At 35.7% G+C, this 21876-nt stretch overlaps 1 pseudogene; it reads right to left on the bottom strand.

Moving 5' to 3' along the window:
* Positions 1–3660: 3660 nt before the first annotated feature.
* LOC127216497 (ran guanine nucleotide release factor-like) lies at positions 3661–4216 on the bottom strand (annotated as a pseudogene).
* Between the last annotated feature and the right edge of the window lie 17660 nt (positions 4217–21876).

The raw sequence follows: 21876 nt of genomic DNA, 5'->3' as shown, positions 1-21876 counted from the left end.
ACATCATGGCAGGGTATACTCAGAGGCATGAGGTAACTGTTTAAGCAGAACTCAAGAAACAGAGATAAATTAATGCCCAGTTGCTCTTCCCTTTTGTTTAGTTGGTACTCTAGTCCAGAGAATGACACCAGTTACTTTTAGGATGGATATTTCTATCTTGTTTAATCCAATCTAATCTATCTGACAGATATGCCTATGTGTTTTTTCCAAGGTGATTCTATGCTTCATTAAGTTGACAATCAGGATGAGTCATCACACTGATCAACTAGCCCAATTCTGTAAGTTAAATAATAAAAGCAATCCCTATAGTGAATATTCATATGTATGTATGTATGTATGTATGTATGTATGTGTATGTATGTATAGTGCTTTCTTTTACTTCATACTCAGAAGTGGTGTACCTGGACCATCATATGGTATTTGTACTTCTAGTTTCTTGAGGCACTGCAATATCGATTGCACAAATTTACATTCCCACCATTAATACATAGTTCCTTCCTCCAACTCACCACTGGATCATTGTGAGCATTGTTTGTCTTCATTGCTGTAATCACTCTGAATAGAGTTATATGCAATCTCGATATAATACTAAATCACATTTCCCTAGTGGCTAAAGATACTGAACATTTTTTTCCATGTAGTTATTGGACATTGTATTTCTTCATTCAATATGTCTTTTTCTGTGAACTGATTTGATTGTTTCTTCTTTTGATGCTTAATTTCCTGAGCATTTGTGTATTTTAGATATTAACACTGGGTTAGATGAATAGTTAGTAATGATTTTCTGCCTCTCTGAAGGCTGTGTCATTACTGTTTCTTTTGCTATGTAAAAGGTTTTTAGTTTGATTCAATCACATTTGCCAATTTCTATGATTACATCTTGAGCTTATAGTACTTTTCAGAAATTCCTTGCCAATACTCAGCTCTTGAGTTTTCTAGTAGAGTCAATGTTTCAAGTCTTTCATTAAAGTGTTTGATCCATTTTGATTTGAATTTTCTATATGGTGAGTAAGAGTCAGGCAATGAATTTCAGTCTTTTACATGTGGAAGATAAGGGTTACATCTCTAAAAATGAATACTATGCTTGATGAGAATCTACTGATTCAAATTTAAATTAGCTACAGTTCACAGTGGTATTTTCATGATTAGTTTTTTCATAAATAATATAACTCAACATTTCTATCACAGCAGGTATGTTATTAATCTTCTTTGAAAATTATATGGCTCTGATTCATTCATTAGTCAATTGTTCTTTAATTATTTAGCATTATTAACACTAATTTTCATTGATGTTTAAGACATAAAGTAATATATTGATTATTTTGTATCATTGTTATCAAAAATGCCTGCTACAAACGAGTATATAGAGGGAAGATTTATTTGGGCTCATAATTTCATAAAATTTAAGCTCATTATGGCAAAGGAGGTATGGAGATACAATTCATTCTATCGTGGCTGGATCATGTCCCTGAGCAATATTTTAGTATCATGGGAAGCAATGAGAATATTATAGAACCAGGGACAAATAAAACCTTCAAAGTTCATCTCTTAGTGACCTACATCTACAAGCTTAGTCCTCATCCCCATAGATTAAAATGCCACTGCTTCCTGGGGAATAAACATTCAATATATGATCCTGTAGAGAACTTTCTAAGTTAAAATAAAAAGAAAGACAAACAATGGCCTCAATAAGCTTAGGATTTGTATCTAGTATAGAGTAATTTCTGATAGTACTATTGGGTATTTATTTGTTTTATAAAAATTTCTGAACAATATGTGGTATGCTGGGCATTATTTTCTATTTTATGAGTGCATCACAGAATAGCAATCTCTGCTTTGTGTCACATACTGGTGTTGTACTTAAAAACAAACAAACAAAAAAGCAGCTGGAGAGAGAACAATACCATGTAACAGAATTCAAACAGAGGGTTTTTTTTTTTTTTATTAGAGGAAAAGAATCATAAAAAGGGGAGGGGGAAGACCAGCCTCTGGGGACAGGAACAGTGGGAAAGAGGGGTGGGGGAGAGACAGACAGAGAGGGAAAGAGAGAGAGATAAGGGATGTTCCCTTTTAAACGGGAACATAGTGAATATGCACAGGAGGTGCTCTTAGTGGCTGCAGCTGAGGACATACCCCGTCAGAACCCCAAGGACAGGCCAATGCAAATGCCTAAATACTAACAACTGGGGTTATGATAATTAATGATAAATGAGAAAATTATAATTTTCTGTAAAAATTACATCGAAATGCAGCACATGTTACAAAAAGTAAACAAACCAAAATAATAAAGGAGAAATACTAAATTTTCAAACAAGCTACAAGTTTCAATAGAACAAACTAGATATACCTCGGAATGTTTTATGAACAAAGATGATGTGATTTATATTGTGCTCGATATATTGTGTTTTTCAGAGGGGAAGTTTGTTCGAGTTAATTCTCAAGACAGCCCACCCTCTGAAGAAGTTGTTGATTTGTGCTATTGGAGGAAAACTACTAATGGAGTAATTTAAACACTGAGAGTTCAGTCTTTACCCTTTCCCCCACTGTTATAACTATATTCTCCAATCTTTTACTTATACACATTGGTCCCGTTCTCTGTTATTAACTCACAGAACAGTTTTCTTTTCTTTCTTTCTTTTTTTTTTTCATGAGAAAAGACGATATCACTGGAGGTTTTTTAAAAAAAAAACAAAATGCAATGAACTTTTTGTTGTAGTTCTTTCCATTTCGAGTAGATATCAAAGTCAGTTATGGTACAACATATATTTTCTGCAAAGTTTATTGTTAGTTAATCAAATATTTATTGAAGCCTTTTCTCACATCCTCTGATGGTCATATGTGTAGTGCTTGACTTCAGCATTTAGAAAGATACAACAGGATGTAAGACAGCACTTCCCCAAATAAAGTCAAGGTATATGCTCACCAAGTAGTGTGATAGCTGCTATGTCTAAAATAACTTGAAGGTGACATGTTCCAGTTAGAAGAGTCATTAAGTTTGAAAGATCACCAAAGTGAAAGCAATAGAGGCTATCAAAACAACTAGGGTTGAAGAACCAGATTGTAGAAAAGAAGGAACAGAAGTCTTTGTGTGGTTTTCACTAGGATTTCCAAAGGGAAAAAGCTGGATGTGAGTTGGAGCCCACTGAAGTGATACAGCAGATCTGAATGAAACAGGATGAAACATTCACACTTTAACATAGGTTCAAGCACACCCTGTGTGCAGGCACTTCTGTTCCTTTGTAAACTTCTCCAAAGCTAGTGGGCATGTTAAACAGGAGATGCTGATGGGAGTCAGGAGAGAGACAATGCACATGGCTGTTCCATTGATAAGTCTATTGTTCAAAAGAGGGGATGAACACAGGGATGTCAGCTATTCTGAATAAACCTGTCATAAAACTGAGTTCCAGTTTCTCTCCTGAGAATGTACACTTCGAGGGGCAGTGATGAAGAAATAGTACTTTCCTCACCATTCTTCTAGAATGTCTTGAGGAAACAGTAATTATGGTTCCTGGCAAAGGTAATGATGTGCAGATATTTTTTTAATAAAGCAGATTTATTTCTGCAGAGGAGGTGTCTTGTGTTTATGTCCAGGGAAGAAGTAGACACTACTCCTCTCAGAACTGGGTCCCTGAGTCCTCAGCAGCAGTATTTTGTGTTCCATCATCTGTACTGGGGACCAAAGATGTTGGGAACATCAAGTGTCAAACTAGTCACCAGCTGTTCAAAGTTACCCAGGCTCCGAGGTGGGTATGATAGATTTTCAGGGCCAAGGGACGTGCTGTTAGAGGACAGCTGATTGAAGATGAACAAGAGATCAGTCTGATACTGGGGCAGCCGAGCCAAGGCCTGATGTAGTGTGATACCATGGTTTTCTTTAGCTACCTGCTGCTTGCCACAAAGGAACCAGGCTTCTTGACAGCAGCCCCTCAGAGATAAGTTCTCCAAACAGAGAGGCTGCACAGATAACACATGCATGGCTCTAGTCCCATGCACCCTGCCAACATCCTCAAAATGGTACCGAGCAGCCGCTTCGCCCCCCCCCCCCATGTGGGCCTGTAGCTCCAGAAGTTCCACGATTAGACTCTGGTCAATCACGGATAGCAGAACACTTTTTGGTTGTCCGGGACAGGTGGGAGGTCGCTCACATCAATGGCCCAGTTGGGAGGATGGCAGAGAATGTTCCTCTGAGTAGTGGAAAGTTTCTGGTGAGCTTCATAGATCTGAGACTTGAGCTTGGACAAGAGATTTTAAAGAAACCTACATGTGTCTTTGAAGCATCATTTCTTCTAGGGTTCCTGGAGCACCCACAACCTCCATGAATCTTTAAGAGCGTGGGGCCTTAACCAGGAGAAAGAGGAAAAATCTATATGGAAAGTTCTGGTAGACAGAGAAAAGCAGCCATAAAAAGAAAGACATGAGGTGTTTAAAACAGCCAAGGGCTAGCTGTGGGCATGTGAAAACCACAGCATGTATTGATATATATCACCCAATCACTGCAGAGTTCCTTAAGAAGTATAAACAGTACAGTCCAGATCCACAGATGTCCTTTCAAGTGCAAATTCATACCTCTATTTACTTAGGTGGTATTGAGGAAAACTTGCAAACTTCAGAGCTGGACACCTGAACTTAATTTTTTAGCTTTATAACATATCAAAGAATTTTAAACTATTTGAGGCCCCCAAGAGAGATTTTTAGGATTAGAGACTTGTTAAGTGTTAGTTAGTACATATTAGTACCACTTTTATCCATAATAGCCCTGAAGAAATATAATGAAGAAATTATCAATTCCAGAGTTGCTTTTGTGTATAAATAGTCTAGACAAAAATCCTCCAACCTTTGAAAGGAGAGTCTTTATTATTTTTTAAATAGATTAAATGTCACTATTTACATGGTTTGTACTGACATTTCCAAAGGAAGCATACTTGCTTGAAGGTTCCTGGAAACTAAGAGTTGTACAATATTTATTTTATATCTTTCTGCTCTGCTGGTCAAATCAGCTGTGTATCAGTTGCTGTTACTTCATTACAGATAGTTAATTTATGAAGCCAGCTAGACAGAACCCAATAGTGAGTTTCAAAATTAAGAAAGGCAATTAATGTTATTTCCACTATAATGCCCACATCAATATTTCAGTCATCCACCCAGGTTATGTAAACCTGCATTTTAAAATTCCCAACACATTGTGGTTAAGACATTTTATGATCCCAAGCATTCACAGCAGTTGACTTATTAACCAAAAGAAAGCATTTAACCTCTTGTGCTCCTCAGCACAAAGATGCATTTTCACTTGTCAAATTCACCATATAGTCTTAGACCCTGAGAATTAAAAGACTAATCTGTTTTACCCAAATACCACAGCTTCATTATTCTGTTTATTCTGTTAAGATGGAAATTGCTTTGATACATATATATGAATATATATGTATATATTTATACATGCATATGCATTATGAATGTAAGCACACACACACACACACATATATATATATACATACATTACAAATTTCAAGCAAAAGCAAGCAGCAAAACTGTTTATCCTTTATATGTGTTATTAAACTGCACTGCTCTCAGAATCATAGAATTATTTTTACTGTGAACCCATAAATCATAGTATATTGCTGTTTTAGTCAGGGTTCACTTGCAGAGAGTAGACTATTCTGAAACAAGTTAGAACAAAATAGATTTATTACAGGGCTCTTAAAGGTTTACCTAATCATCACTGTTGCTGAAGAAATGGTGTTAGTTCAAAACAACACATTGGGCCAAGTCTCCTGCACTGAAAGTGGAGCAGCAATCAGACTGGAAGGAGACATCATACACTCTCAGCATGTACAAGGTTATGAAGCAGCAGAAAACCACATTCTGACTCTACCGGGTTTATGGCAGACCACATATCCTTACTCCTTGGTGAACTTCCTGTAAAAACCAAAGACGATACTTTCAAAACAAGCTATAGCAACAGAGACCCTGACAACTCTCTATACACACATTTGCACTCCATCTGCCATGCCAGCTGCCAGTCTTCCTACATTTTCATCAGACAACATGCATCTCCATGTGGTTCTAAGACAGGGTGCTGCTCCATTAATATTGAGTACTTTGGATAATGAAGCCCTCTCAATTCCTGAATTCAATATCTAGTGTTTACTGTGGCTCATTACTAAGCTAGGAATTGAATTATCTGACTAGTCATCACCATAAAAAAATTGTTATTGCAAATCCTCGAGGGAATCTTATACTATGTAGCACCTTACAAATGTGAACGGGGGGCACTAAGTGATGTTTCTGTGTGCCACATTCTGTGTACCACTAAATCTTTCTTCTTGATACTAAAACTCAGGATCGAGGACAGCCCTTTGCTTTGTTTAGGCCCAATTTACGTATAGAAATGTATAGGTTTTCTAATATATAAGCTAGATAATGAACTCTGTTATTGTATGTGCTGGCTATTCCACAGAGGATTGCTAAATATTGCAAATATTTTATTATGCAGTACACTGCAGTAACTTTTCTCTTACTTCAGGGGGATCATCTGGTATACCTCAGGTGAAAGGACTTCTAGATAGTCTGTTGATGTGGCAAGATTTTCATAAGATTGATTGCATATTGTCTCAGGCTTTATTTTCCTTAAATAATACCTATTTTTATTATCTGTATATATGTATGTAGTGATATTAGGAGTCCAGAAGAAAGTGTCAGATTCCATGGAGCTGGAGTTATTGGCAGTTGTGAGTTGTACAATGTGGGTGGGTACTCAGTCTTGCAGAGACTTAGGTCCTTTGTTAAGAGCAGTGTATGTTTCATGCTTAAATTTCAAGACATTTGAGTTTCTCATTCCTATGTGACCCATTTAACAAAAGACATAAATATACTGGACAGGATGCTATTGTAGAGAATATCAAAATATCAAAATGATCACTCTTTTATAGAGTAAATAACCCCATATAACAAAAGAGTGATAAAACATGTGAGAAAAACATTGATACACTGTTCTGTATGCATTTGTACTATACTTTTTAATGAAACGATTACATTAAGAAAAGTGCTTTATATGTAAATATCTACAGCGAAGTCTTACTAACTTGCTACTGGAAAGATGTCTATATTAATAATTTTGGAGCACATTCCCCATGGAGTGATATTCCCTTACTGTAGAGAGATGAGGGAGGGCCTAGACCCTACTCCAAATGACTTGACAGATTTTGATGATCCCTCCTAGAAGGCCTCACCCTACATGTGGAGTGGATGGGGAATGGGAAAGGACGGAGGTCGGAGGGTATGGGTGGGAGGGAGGGAGAAGAAACTGGGATTGATATGTAAAATAAGAAAAAATAATAAATAAAATTAAATAAATAAAAAATAATAATTTAAATATTTCAAAATACATAGGAGTTTTCAGATTAATGTTTATAGGACTGTTTTTCTTTCTGTGAATATATAATAATTTTTTATCAATTTATCACCTGAACATTATAAGCCCTCAACATTAACTGAGGGATCTCATTTGTATTTCAGACTCCCAGGGACTAATACTAACAATTAGTGTCTAGTTATCATCAAAAGTTCTAGGTATTTATCCTTTTCTAGAGCTCAGACATAAAGAAATACAAAGATACAGGGTCCCAAGACAAAAACTGGAAAATTGAATTTTTGGGATTCATCTCCATCAGGGATTTCCAATTCTAGCATTGTTGCAGTTGCATCTATGAACAGAGTTGGAAGCTATGCAACTGAGCCTTTTGAAATTGGACTTAGCACTTTTAATTTTGTGTGTTATAAACATCTGCCTACCAGTTTCATTTCAAAGAGCCATATTATTGATTAGAAATCACTAAACAAGTCACATGGTGGTCTCTCTCTTGGTAAGCTTATTATGGGACGTGTAACTGCTTTTCTCTTTTTATTAGACATTCTGACCAGATCTCTACTACAGAGAGTAGTGGATCACCATAATATTTTGAAAGAGTAAATGTTTCTCTCACAGGTAAATCTGATAATATCTTAGCTCTGATGACACTAACACAGAGTGCTAATTGGCTTCAAATACTCATGACAAGCATGATTGAGAGGCAGACCATCAAATTCCAAGATATTCATCTTCTGGGATTTAGATTCTCTTTCCTCTATACTTAGGGTCAGGAAACTTTACTCCAAATGAACAGATGGCTGCTCTTTTAGACCTCATGAGCCGTTCTGTCTTTGTCACAGCTACTCAATTTTGAGATTGTAGTGTAGCCATAGGGAATGATGTATATAATACACCATAGACAATTAAAAGACTAGCTATGTTTCAATGTAGGTATTTGCAAGAGTGTAGGGCTTGCATTTGGGGACTACATGAAACTGTAATTCTCTGTTCATTGGCTAATGGCTGTTAGATCACTTGAAGGTTTTCAAATTAACAAAAATATCAAAATAAGACCAGATATATTTATAATATGGTATAACTTTCTTAAAATGTATTCTCAAACATATTTCCCTATATAACTGTCAACATTTTAAAAACCTATAACACATTCTGTGATGTAAGCAATAACCCCGTTGAACATATCTTGTTTATGTTCACAAGGGCTACAATGGGAAATGAACATTATTCTCACCCTCATCTATTTACTCCAGTTGTTTGTGACCCATCCCAAGGGTCCAAGCCTTCAAAAGCAATGCTTTATGTAAGCATGAGAGACTTGGAAATGTTGTCATTATTAACATAAGAAGAGAGAAATTACATTGGTATCACAAGGTACTGTGATTGGTTCACATGGCTATTGAAATAATTTATTTTAACACATTGGAACCTTTCTGATTTCCATTCCCAAGTTTTGAATTGAGTATTTAAATTTTTCATTTTCTTTCTCTTTGAGTTATCTCTAGGCCAAGAATAAAGTAGTTATAGTATCTATCAGTCTGATAAAATGTTACTGTCACACTGGTATATTCTAAAGATACTAAATTTTCCAATAAGTTGTTTTAATTTTAATTCTGTCTTGCCTTTCGTGATGTTTATTATACTACTGCATGATGCATTTTTCTATTATCCTTCTCTTTTCCCCAATGATATAATTATTTATTAACTTATCCAATGCATAAACAATTCCATCTAATTCTTCTTATTTCAGTATTTTTAATCATTAGTTCCTTGATAATTTTATATACTGTGTTTTGATCATACTAACCTCCATCTAACCGCTCCTCCTAGATCCACTTCCTTCCCTGCACAACCATCTTTGTGTCCTCTTTTTCATTGTTTATATTCATCAAACCCAATTTCTGTTTTGTATATATTTTTCGATGTGTGGTCTGGGGGCATGGTTGACATAAAGGAACTGACTTCCCCTCTTAAAGCAGCTACTAACTGCCAGTATCTCATTGGTTAGCAGTGGAACTCTGAGTCCACCTCACCTCTCCATGTTGAGATTCGGTCTGCTTTGAGCTTGTACAAATATTATGTACACTGTTACATCTGCTGTGAACATATATTCACACTTTTTCTGTTGTGTCCAGAAGATCCCACTTCCTGGTAGTTATTCTCTTACTCTTCTCTTCTTCCTGCTGCCTCTTTCACAATGATTCTTGAGCCTAGGGAGAAGGAAATGTGATATGCATGTTCCATGTACGACTCAACAATTCTCTGTACAATGACTGATTGTGGGTTTCAGTGCCAATCACCATTTACTAAAGTTGGAAGCTTCTATAATGAGGGTTGAGAGATGCATTAATCTGTGGGTTTTATGGTAAATCATTAGGATTTGATTTAATACTATATCCATTCAACAACAATAACAACAACAAAATAATAGTAGAATCTTCTGTAGGGCCTTTGCCCTGGTCACAAGCTCTCTCTCTGATAATGGTGCCAAGTATGAGTTTCATATTGTGGAGTGGGGCTTCCACTGGAAAATGGTTACTCTCCTGATGTTCCTGTGACTATTGCAACAGAAAGAACTTCATGAAAGGCCAGTGGTTACAATATTTCACAGGGTTAACACTTGGCCATTACTCTTCTCCTTCAAATAACATGTTTAACATCTTCCAGTCAGTAGGGATAGCTTTAATGTCAACAACACTTCTGTTTTTTAGGTCAGTTTTCAGAAAACTTCTGCTTCCTGCTGTCATTTATTTTCTTCCTTCCTTCTTCCTTCCTTCCTTCCTTTCTTTCTTTCTTTCTTTCTCTTTCTTCCTTTCTTCCTTCCTTCTTTCCTTCCTTCCTTCCTCCCTCTCTTTCTTTTTCTTCCTTCCTTCCTTCCTTCCTTCCTTTCTTTTTTTCCTTCCTTTCTTTCTTTTTTTAATAGCCCTGGCTTTACTGGAACTCACTTTTTAGACCAGGCTGGTCTTGAATTCACAGAGGTCCGGCTGCCTCTGCCTCCCTAGCACTGGAGTTAAAGGGGTACGCCACCATGCCTGGCAATGCTGCTGTCAATTCTGTATGTACCAGGAATGCTAAGTACAAATGAGACAAAGAATTCAGAAGATATAGTCACAGGGACAAGGGCAAGATTAAATGAACCAGCAAAACAAACAGGGAATGAAGAGATGGGGATAAGGAGCTCAAACCAGGGTTTTGTGAGATTTATAGTTGTAGGGAAAATCTGCCTTCTGCAAACAATGGTTTTAATTACAGGTATTTTAGTACTAGCAACCCATGGGTAAGCAGAGGAGACTGAATTAGGAGAAATAAATGTCACAATCTCTCCCTTTCTTTCTCCACCTAACCCCTTCTGGGAAATACATATGAAGCCAATAACATGGTGATAAAGATTGCTAAGAAGAATATTTCAGAGTGTGAGGTTATATGCAGATGGGTCAATCACAAATCAGGTTATAGATGGGTAAAACATAGTTCAGGTTATAGATGGGTAAAACATAGATCAGGTTACAGATGGGTAAAACATAGATCAGGTAAGACAAATAAATGTCAATGGCAGATCTCCATGACCAAGACACCAAAGAAGCTCTTTGAGAAAAATGCCATCTTTATTTTCTTTCCTACACAGTAGTGTATGAATGTCAGATTCCTGGTGGCTAAATGCTACCCATTGGCCTTTGTTAATTCTGAATTTCATCATTTCCATTCACGGAGCACTGATGATCATCTTTCTCACCTACGTTCTCATCTTTCAAAGAACTACAGCACCAAGTTTTAAGTAGATTTTTCTCAGTGATCTCATTGAATAAAACATCCATGGGCTTTCAAATGTGTGTAGTTGGGCATAAGTAAGCAAGTCTCTGATAAAATCATAAAAACTGCCCATCTCTGTGAAAGTTTACTTCTACTTCCTACCTTTATGTGTGTCTAATGTTTTTCTGTCCAGAACTCTACTTAACATAATCCCTCTCCATGTTCCAGTTTTAGTTAACTATGTGAGAAAAGAGACTTTTACAATGAATCTAACACCTCAACTAATAACCCCTCTATTAGTAAGTTTTACGCAATTAAAATTTGTTTTTTTCATTGGTACTAATGTTCCCAGGAACTGGTCAATATAAATTAGCCGAGTCTGGCAAATTCACTGATGTAGATGAATACAAAATCCCTATGCTTCATCCATCCTTTCATTGATTGCAGTTTAAAATTAGAATCAGCCTTGGTTTTGTTCCTTAGGACATAGTGTTCAGATGGTTCTTTACAAAAAAAAAAAAACAAAAAAAAAACAAAAACACTTTCAGCTTTCATTACTAATGCTTAACTTGTCTGTGCAAAATTGTATATTCACACTTTCAAGCCACTGTGATTATTGAGTTTTCTTTAGATTCTCTGTGGCATGTCACACCATCTTTGGAACAAAAGCAAGTACCACTTGAGTTCCTCTTGAGAAGAAAATCAATTAACAGCAGAGACAAAAATGGCAACCTCTGATATTTCAAAGTAGATGCTATGCTCTTATTTTGGTCCATTAAAATTTAGTCTGAAGCCAGGTGTGAGGAAGTATAGCTGTATACCTAGCACTAGGGAAGTGAAAATGGGAGGATGAAGAGTTCAAGACTAGGCTACACAGCATGTTCAAGGCCCGCCTGGGCTACAGGAGACCTTGCCTTAACAAATAAAAAGTTATTCTGCATTTTTTTATTTCTAAGTAATTAGTTCTGAGTTTTACGGTTCAGTTTTCCTCAGAACCATATAGAATAACAGAAAGAATTCTGCCCAATGACTAGACACGTACTATTCAGAGTTATTCAACAGAGCCAGCTCTCAACTGCGAACCAACTGCAGAGCCCTCAACCTCATGTTTAGAACAACACAAGTCATCACATGCAAGTAAAAGTGAAAGTGTATTCTATCTGGGCCAGCATGGTTATGAAGTGGGTTCACTCTCTCTGTGTCTGTTCACTTCTTCCTGCTTGCTGAACACATGGCACCCTGATCCCAGCCATGGGAGTAGCAATAGAGAAGAAGCATGCATCCCTAACTCACCATGTGGATAAAGGAAAACGATCAACAACTCTTACCTTAGACTTTTCCCCTGAGCAATAAACTAACTTTCTCATGCTTTATCATTGAAATTTGTGGTTTCTGTTTCCAAACAGGTTGGGTTTTTCCTAAATAACACCAGCAAAGCAAAATCTTACATGCCAACCACATTTTTGGAAAACATAAAGAGAAAAACTGTGAGTTTTAGGTTGTGAATAAGTTTAGACAAAGAAAATATCATACAGAAAGTTGTGAAAATGTTACAGGGATGAGCATGAATGGAAGAGTAAGTGTCAAGGCTATGAATTCCTGTAAGTCTATAGAAAGTGTTCTCTATTTAATTAGTGTTTATCTTTTGAACATGCTGTGTAGCCTAGACTTGAGCTCTTCATCCTCCAATTTTCACTTCCCTAGTGCTAGGTATACAGCTATACTTCCTCACACCTGGCTTCAGACTAAGTTTTAATGGAATGGAATAGGAGCAGAACATCTACTTTGAGATATATATAGAGATATAATACAGAAAAGGAAGTTCTCTGAGACCTGCTGTTCATGACTGAATAATGCAACAGCTGGTAAAGTGGAGGGAAAGGCATAAAAAGAGGAGGTAGAGGAGCAGCAGAACTCATAAAATCTTAAAATCTAAATGTGATATTTGTAAATGGTTTTATAATACAAGCCAAGAGTCGGGAGTCTTCCCAAATGAGGCAGGATGCAAGGATTGGAGCAAAAGAAGCTATGTGAGATTGTTGTATCTTGTAGAGTGCGTTGAAGTGCTGTGAAGAAAACCTGTGAGCCACAAGTTTTCGAAAGAGCTTGCATTATTCCCATGCCCCTCTTCACAGTAATTCTGGCTCTAGTTGAAAGGCTTCTATTTGATTTTTTGATGAATGGTAGAAAATTGACTTGGTTATTCTATACTTACAGACACTAAAGAAGAAGGATAACAATCAATAAATCAGTGCAACATGTCATTTGAATTAAAAAAAAAACCAGAAATGTTGTTAACAATTATATCCTACCAAAACATTAAATAAAGTATTCCTTTGATATCAAGACCAAAAATGTTGTATCATCTCTAAGCAAATTTTTAAAGGAAAAACAAAGTTTCACAAATTTCAATTTAAACTTGCTTGAATAAATCCTGTATTTATGGATTTTTTTTGTGTGTGTGTGTTACATGTTTGTGTGTTGCTGGGGGATGGCACATGTGTGGAGGCCAGAGAAGACTTGTGCAAGTCGATGGTCTTTTTGAACCATGTTGGTTCTGGGGACTGAATTCAGGACTTTAGGCTTGGTGTCAGGTTCCTTTATGCATCTGAGCCATCTTGCCAGCCCTGATTTTAATCTTTGATTAGTACAAAGTAACAACACATTTATGGGCTATAAGTATATATTGTAGAATCATAAAATCAAGGTAGTACATTTTTAAACATATATAACTTCTTTGTGGTAGGAATGAACATTCAAAATTCTTTTAACTATTTTAAGAGATAATATTTAATGAATTATCATCACCCTCTAAACAATGAAACACCAGGACTATTCTAGCCTGAAACTGTATCTGACCTTATTGACCCATCTCTCCCCATGTCTCTTTCCACTATCTGTGGTGATATCTACAGGACTGACTTCCTTAGTTTATGTATATGACTGAGATAATGTGATTTTAGTCTTTCTAATATCCTTCAGTTTCATCCATAATGTATCAATGAGAAATATTTCCCCCACATGTTATTGCATATATGTGTGTAATTACACACACACACACACACACACACACACACACACACTGCATTTATTCATTGGTAAGCATGAATTTGAATTTGATTAACTTTAAATCATGTTTGTTGTGAATAGTGTTGAGAAAGGTGGCTCTTCCAATCATATGTTTCATAAAAGAGACATATATAACAATTTAAAATTATTGAAAATTAAAAGATAGGCAAAACATACCATGAAAATGTTGGAATGCAACAGTCCTATGAGTTCTCATGAAGAAGTTCTCAAAGGTACAGCCATGCAGTAGGAAAGCCAGGATTCAGCCTTGAGCAGAGTGGCTTCATTGTTTGTTCTTTTCATTGATATTCTATTCGTTACAGAATACAGTGTAGTATAATGGACCTGGCGCTCTCAGAAAAGACAAAATTAACCAAAACTTTGCTGAATTTTCTAAAAGAATCCAAGTAAAAGAGCAAATTCTGGAAAAGTGGAGAATAATAAATGACTGGGAGAATTATAATTTTGCTAATATTTCCATGGTTATATATAAATTAAAGCCAGTTTCTATATTACTGAAAGAGAATATAATCTCTATTAGTATCAACTGGATGATTAGAGAATGTCTATTAAGATGAATTTATATGTCCTGAATAATTGTCTTAAGATTCCATAGTCCAGGACATGTTGCTGAATTGCAGCTTTATATCATAGTACATTGCCTTGCACCGTAATGTCAATTGAGACCCTTTAGGCAATGTGGTAAGAAAGTAGTGTTTACTCTTCAATGCATTTCTTTTGATATCTCAAGAAGAACTTTATCGAAGAATCTGGATCAAAAATTCAAATATCAAATTTTGATTGGGTTCTGATAAAAATTAAAAAAAGGATCAATAGTAAAATTAAATGTAATCCTAAAACAGCAATGAAAAGAAAGTTGGGTGAAAACAAAAGAATAAGGGTCTGCACAAATTCTCTCATCCCTAAAAGTAACAAGAATGACAGCAAAACACGTCACAAATGTTTCTTCAGAATAAAGATAGGGAAAAAGCTTGTTGTGTGATCCAGGGGGAAGTTATTAAAAAACAAAACACAGAAAAATTCCTGACAAACAGTAACTTTCTAAGCATCTTTGTTTTGTTCTATTTTCACCTTCAATTATTTGATTTTGCAAAAGCTGTCTAAACCAACGGCCCAACCCATTGTGAAAATCGGCTGCCTGTATGTCACTGAAGAGGTAGAATAATACTGCAGGTCCTTCTCAGACCCAGTTCCAGATGCACGTTCTTGGTGATGCATCTGGTGATTCAGTAGACTGGCCCACTTGCAACCCTGTCTTTATGGGTCTTGGTGCAAGTTGGCTAAAGTGCTAGCAACCTCTTGTGTGGAGCCACTTGCCAAATAACAGCATAGGCAATGTTAATGCCTCATTATAGCTATTAGGTTAGCATTTTTACGGGACTCTTGACTATGAGGACAAGTGGGTCTCTGACTCTTGTGCCTGCTCTTGGAACTCTTTTCCTCCTATTGGAACCCTGTTGGTTTGAGTTTTGTTGCTGTTTTTGTTTTTTTGGTTTGTTTTTCCTGATGAGAAACAAAAAAGGGGAGAACTTGTAAGGGAGGGGAGGGGAAGAGAGGGAAGGAGAGACTAGAAGGAGTAGAGGGAAGGGAAACTATAATCAGTATATATTGTATGAGAAGAGAATCTATTTTCAATAAAAGGAAAAGAAAGAAGGAAGGACTTCTGTATCATAGTCAAGCACAGACTAGTGTAGTGTATGTTTTTTTAATATTGGGTTGTATTTTTTTTAAAGCCTAGAAATTATTTAACTCTAAGGTTGGATGCACATCAACACCAACAATTGAAGTGGACAAACTTGGTTCAGGTTTTACAATTTTCATAAATAATTGATCAGTAGACTAGGTAAAGAAGATATGGTTTTGCTGTTTCAACAATGTCTCCTAAAATATAAATTAAAAAAAATTTCTAAGAAATATAGTGGAAGACTGGATTCCTTTAAAGTTTTTTTTTCCCTCAGAAGTGTGTTTGGTGTCATTAAACATGGCTCTTGGTCTTGCCTTAGCAGTTCTCTAGTTACATTATCAGAAAGAGCATTCAAGGATCTTAACTTTATGTTGCATTATATTATTATTTATTTACTGCTGGAAACACATCCTAGAAAAGAATTTGTAACATTGATAAAGATACTGGTAATTATAAATGCCCCAGGATGTAAGAATTTTATTTCAATGTACCACCTAAAAATTGTAGTTTAAAAATATTGAAGTTTTTAAAAACACAGAGAATAGACTCCTTACCTGGGAGGAGGAGTAGACTTGGGGTGAGCTTGGGGGGAGGTAAAAGGGGTTGCAGGCAAATAAATTTAATAAGGTAAAAAATAACACAAGGAATAATACTATCTTGATTTTATAATTTTAGATAAGCCATGGAATCACAATTATGTGTTTAGATAATTTGCATTATAATATGAATCTGTTTGAACATGTGAATTATAAAATCATGAGTCCATTACAGATGCAGAATTTGTATCTACTACTTCCTGTAAAATGTGCTACCTGTCGAGCAAATTGACTTGAATAACACAGGATTACTTCCACATTCAAAGGCACCTAAGAAGCAAATTAATCCACTTTTTGCTGTGACCCTAAGGAAGCGATATGCTTGATGGAGTGAGGTCTTCCTAGCTCTACTCTTTGCCTACCACAGGATGCACAGGGTAGTGCTGGCTATTCTTCTGCTCTACGGTCTTCCAACTCCACTCTTCTCTTATGTACAATGAGCATCCTATAAAAAAGTTCATTCTTGCTGCCCGGGGGACTGTGCTATTACTATACGAGTAAAGAAAACAATTGATTCATGGAGGGCATAGTGAGAAACCCTAATATTTAAGGCTGGGGGAGAGGAAAAGGAGGGTGTGGGGAGAGGGGTGGGAGGGAGAACTGTCATTGGAATGTAAAATGAAATTTAAAAGAATAAATACGTTATAAAAAAGTAGAAAAAAGATTAACTATATAAGGGCAAAGTTTGTCTTTAAGTACTGGGTAATAGTTATACTGAGTAGTAGTATCTTTTATTAAAGTCATTTTCAGGGAAGAATGAGAGAGGTTTAAGAATGAGAAGAGAACAAACATATTCTGAGCACCACATTAGAGAAGACAACATTTACAGCTTGAATATGGAGTAAAAGAAGATTTGTATTGATGTGGTTGACACTGAAGAACTTTCAAATATTAATGTAGTTCGGCCCCTGCCCCAAAACACACGCAAATACAGAGGAGGAAGAAACAGAGGTCGGAGCTCACCAATAGAGTGAGCTATGCCTTTCATTTACTTCAGACATGAAGAACAAATGATTTTTGGAAGCAGCTCCTGGATCTCCTCTTCTCTTTATCCAGCTCTTCTTGCAAGCACTTTAGTTGGGATGTATCATCTCAGAAAAGAAATATCCCTTTAGATTATGTGCTTTGGGGAGGGATTTTAAAAGGAATCTAACAAAATCAGACTCCTTAGTTGGACCATTCACACATAGGTGTACTTATTCAGTAGTTAACTTATACCACAATGCCCTTTTCACCTTCCATTGGTGACTGGCCATTCATTGATCAGATTCCTAAAGATTTGCAATTCATACTTAAAAGAGTGTTCTATGTGTTGACTTCCAAACAGAAGATACATAGCATCAGAACTGTGAAGATAGAAATCTGTTACAGAGTAAAAAGAATTAAGCAAAGTCTCCATTGCTTTTTTTTTCTTTCTTTCTTTTTTCCTGCAGAGTAGAATGTGCCACATCTTCTTTATCCATTCTTTAATTGAGGGGCATCTAAGTTGTTTCCAGGTTCTTGCTATTAGAAATAATGCTGCTATAAACATTGCATGGATGTGGATCAACAATGGAATCTTGAAATTTGCAGACAAATGGATGGAACTTGAAGAAACCATTCTGAATGAGGTAACCCAGATACAAAAAGAGGAAGATAGTATATACTCACTCATATATGGATTTTAGACATATAACAAAGGATCAACAGCCTATAATTCACACCACCAGAGAAACTAGGATACAAGGAGGAATATGAGAGATGCATAGAAGGTTCCTCACAGAAGGGGAAAGGAATAAGATCTCCTAAGCATATTGGGAGTGGATGGGAGGGGGGGAGTGAATGGAAAGGAACCTAGGAGGAAGACAAGAGGAGGAGAGGAAAGCATGTGGGACTAAGAAGATTGAGTCAGGGACCTCTGACAGTGGAACCAGCATGTATCCCTGGCGTACAAGAGAATTTTGGGAGCACATTCCCCATGGAGGGATACTCCCTTAACCTAGAGGCAGTAGGGAGTGCCTAGTCCCTACACCTAATGACTCCAAATTTAGATTACCCCTCCTGGAAGGTATCACCCTCCCTATGGAGTGGGAGAGTGGTTAGGGCCATGGGTGGCTGTGAGCGAGGGAGGGAGGAAGAGGGAACTGGGATGGATATGTAAAGAAAAGATAAGAAAAATTAAAAAAAGAGAGAGTTAAGCAAAGTCTCAGAGAATAGGGTAGAGATTGCAAAGGATTTGTAACCATGAGCTCTGAGAATTTCCATTAAACAAAAGAAAAGACCTAGATACATGTATATTCATTTTCTTCATTCACATGATACCACCAAGCTAGTACTTGGCATTAATTCATTTCATTTCATTTCATTTCAATTTCATCTTAATTGGCTTAATAAAACTTAATTAATTTAATAGTATAATCCTTTGTCAATTAATTTTATTTTGAGAGAAATGTATTGCTATAAAAGTCCTATAAAAACCTACCCAGGAGTTTTGTTTTCCAATTAGCTTATTTTTTCCTTGCAATATACTAATTGATTAGAAGGAATATTTTTTCTGTTATATTTGGCAAATATTGTGGAGAATATTTCTGCTGAGAGGAATCTTGGGGCTTCATCCTACCTTGTGACTAGACTTTAAAATAATTTTAAACTACATTGAGAAAGCACATTCAACTTTGTCTAGGAGGTTTAAAAACTTAGACTGTGAAGACACTGATCAGAGACCTTTTGACCTGATGAGAAGCTCTTCCAGAACCTGGAAGAGAAGTGAGCAACACTACAGGTTAAACTCTGTTGCTAGGCAACCCTAAGACCTCAAGGGCTTCTTTTCAACTATAAGACAAGAAGTAGAGAACTGCAGCAATCAATGTAACCATCACATGCCATTTCTTTGAATGAGAGTTCTTCTGATGAGAACAAACATTTTTATAGATATCTGGCATAAATCTGGTGGACAACTGTGAGTTTTATGGCATTTGAGAATAGCCATGGCTTAAATTAATTATTTTTAGATCAGGAACTTTTAAGACATTAATTTACACCATTGCTGTACCTATACTTTGTCATGCACCATGTCTGGAACTACCAATGCCATGGTGGATAAGAGATTAACATCTAAATAAAATTATGGCAACCAAAATTCAAGAACATATTAAATAGGCCTTTCACCATGTTAAGTTGGCTTCATTCCAAACACACAGGGTTAGTTTAGCACATGTAAATCACATATGATGCCAAGGACAGGAATACTATGATCATTTCATTGGTTATAGATAATTCCTTTGACAAAATCAAGCATCCTTTACTGGTAAAAGACCTGCAGAAATTAGTGATACAGGAATTTATCAACTTGATAAGAGCTATATATGACAAACTGATAATTCATATTGTGCCAAATAGGGAAGAACATGAAACACTTCCACTAAAATCAGTAGCAAGGCAAAGGTATCCACTCTCGCCACTGTTATTCAGTGTTAGAAGTCTTAACTAGAGCAATAAGGCAAGAAAAGGAGGAGGGAAGCAATTAGGAGATGAAGAAATCAAAGTATATAATTTGCACATGATATGATTCTATACATGAGAGGCCCTAAATGGTTTCTCTTTGTGTTGACCAAGACTTCCAATATGATTGTCAAAAGTGGTAAGAAGAAATATACTTGTTGGGTTTCAAAACTTCATTTTAAAGATTTTGGTGGATAAAATTGATCATCACATATCTTTTATTGATATTACCTATCAAGTCAAAGGAGTGAGCCCTCAGTTGCTAGTATATTAAGAGGTTTTATTTTTTAGTTATTAAATGAGGGTTAGTTTTTTTGTCAAATGCTTCCTTTGTCACCTATTCATATTATCATGTATTGTTAAATTGTGTTATAATAATTAATATTTATATTTGAGCAATATATTCATACCAAGAATAAATACTATGTGATTACAGTTTATAATTTTTTTCTATAGGTTTTGAATTTGATTTGCAAACACTTTGTTAATTTGTTTGGCATTTATGTTCATGACATATATTGATATTTTTGTTTGTTTGTTTGTCTGTTTGTTTTGTTTCTTTGGAGTGTTTTTGCCTGAACTGAGGGTGATGCTGACCACACTCAATGAGCTGAAAGTATTCCCACAGTTTCAGTCCTTTGATAGTATTTGGAGAAAATGATTATAATCTCTTCCCTGTAAGTTTCATAAAATGTACCTGTGAGCATATATAGAACTGATGCTTTCAGTTGTGGAATGTTGTTAATTATTGATTGCATTTCTTTAACACATATATACCTATTTATAGTATTTCTTCTTTTGTGAGATTTAGAATATTGATCCCCTCAAGGAATTGTGCCATTTCAGTTGTTACTGAATGTGTGACACAGCATTATTTATAAACAATCTTTATTATTCTTTTAAGGTCTATTGGAATCATATTAATGCTTATTTGGTTTCTTATATTAGTAATTTGTGTCATTCCCTTTTATGTAGCTACCCTGGCAAGAGAATTATTAAATTTACTGCTTTTTTCAAGAATCTAGCTTTTCACTTTAATGATTATCTCTATTGATTTTCTGTTCTCAATTTAACTGATTTCTGCCCCGATTTTTGACAAGTATTAAGAGTTTAATTAGATGTGATAATTCTGTATTAATACATTCCACATAGCATTGGAATTGACATTTCTCCAAGTGACCATGATTAATATTGCTGATTCAAGTTTATATAAATAATCACACCATGATTTCAAATATATTAACTGTGGTAAGCAAAAGAGATTTTCAGATTGCAACAGTTTGTAGATTTTTAAAAATTTTTCTTTTTATTTTTTTTTGAAATTAAAATATTATTTCTCTTTTCTCTTTCATCCCCTTAAATTCTTCCACATGTTGGTCCTTGCTCTATTTCAAATTTTTAGCCTGATTTTCCATTAGTTGTTGTTTAGACAAACATATTCCTTTATGCATGTGTATAATCTGCTCAGTTTGTATACTATTTCATGTATGTTTTTAGGACTGACCATTTGGTATTGTGAATGAGTTGGTGTGCTCTTTCCTGGAGCTGACAATTATTCTTGTTTTTCAGCATCCTTAGTTTCCTGTAGTTCTTTGTGAAGAGTTGAAGCTTCATAGAATTTCTTCCTTCTGTGTCGTCATGTCTATTACTGCCCTTGTTCAGCTTGAATAGTCATGTTGGTGAGACTTCATGGATGTAGCTTTTGATGTTTCTAAGAGATAGAATCTCATAGGGAACTCCTTGTTCTTGTTCCTCTGGCTTTTCCAAGTTTTACTGCTTTTTTTTTTTTTTTTTTTTTTTTTGTAGTTTAAAGCAAACTATGAATGTTTTTGACTTTTATTTTTGTAATACTTTTTTAAATATTTTGTCAGGGGGAAATTTATGCATGAGGTAAAAGATAAAGACATTCA

This window comes from Phodopus roborovskii, unplaced genomic scaffold, assembly GCF_943737965.1.
Source record: "Phodopus roborovskii unplaced genomic scaffold, PHOROB, whole genome shotgun sequence".
Taxonomy (NCBI): Eukaryota; Metazoa; Chordata; class Mammalia; order Rodentia; family Cricetidae; genus Phodopus; species Phodopus roborovskii.
The sequence above is the reverse complement of the archived record's forward strand: the minus strand, read 5'-3'. Positions and strand labels throughout refer to the sequence as shown.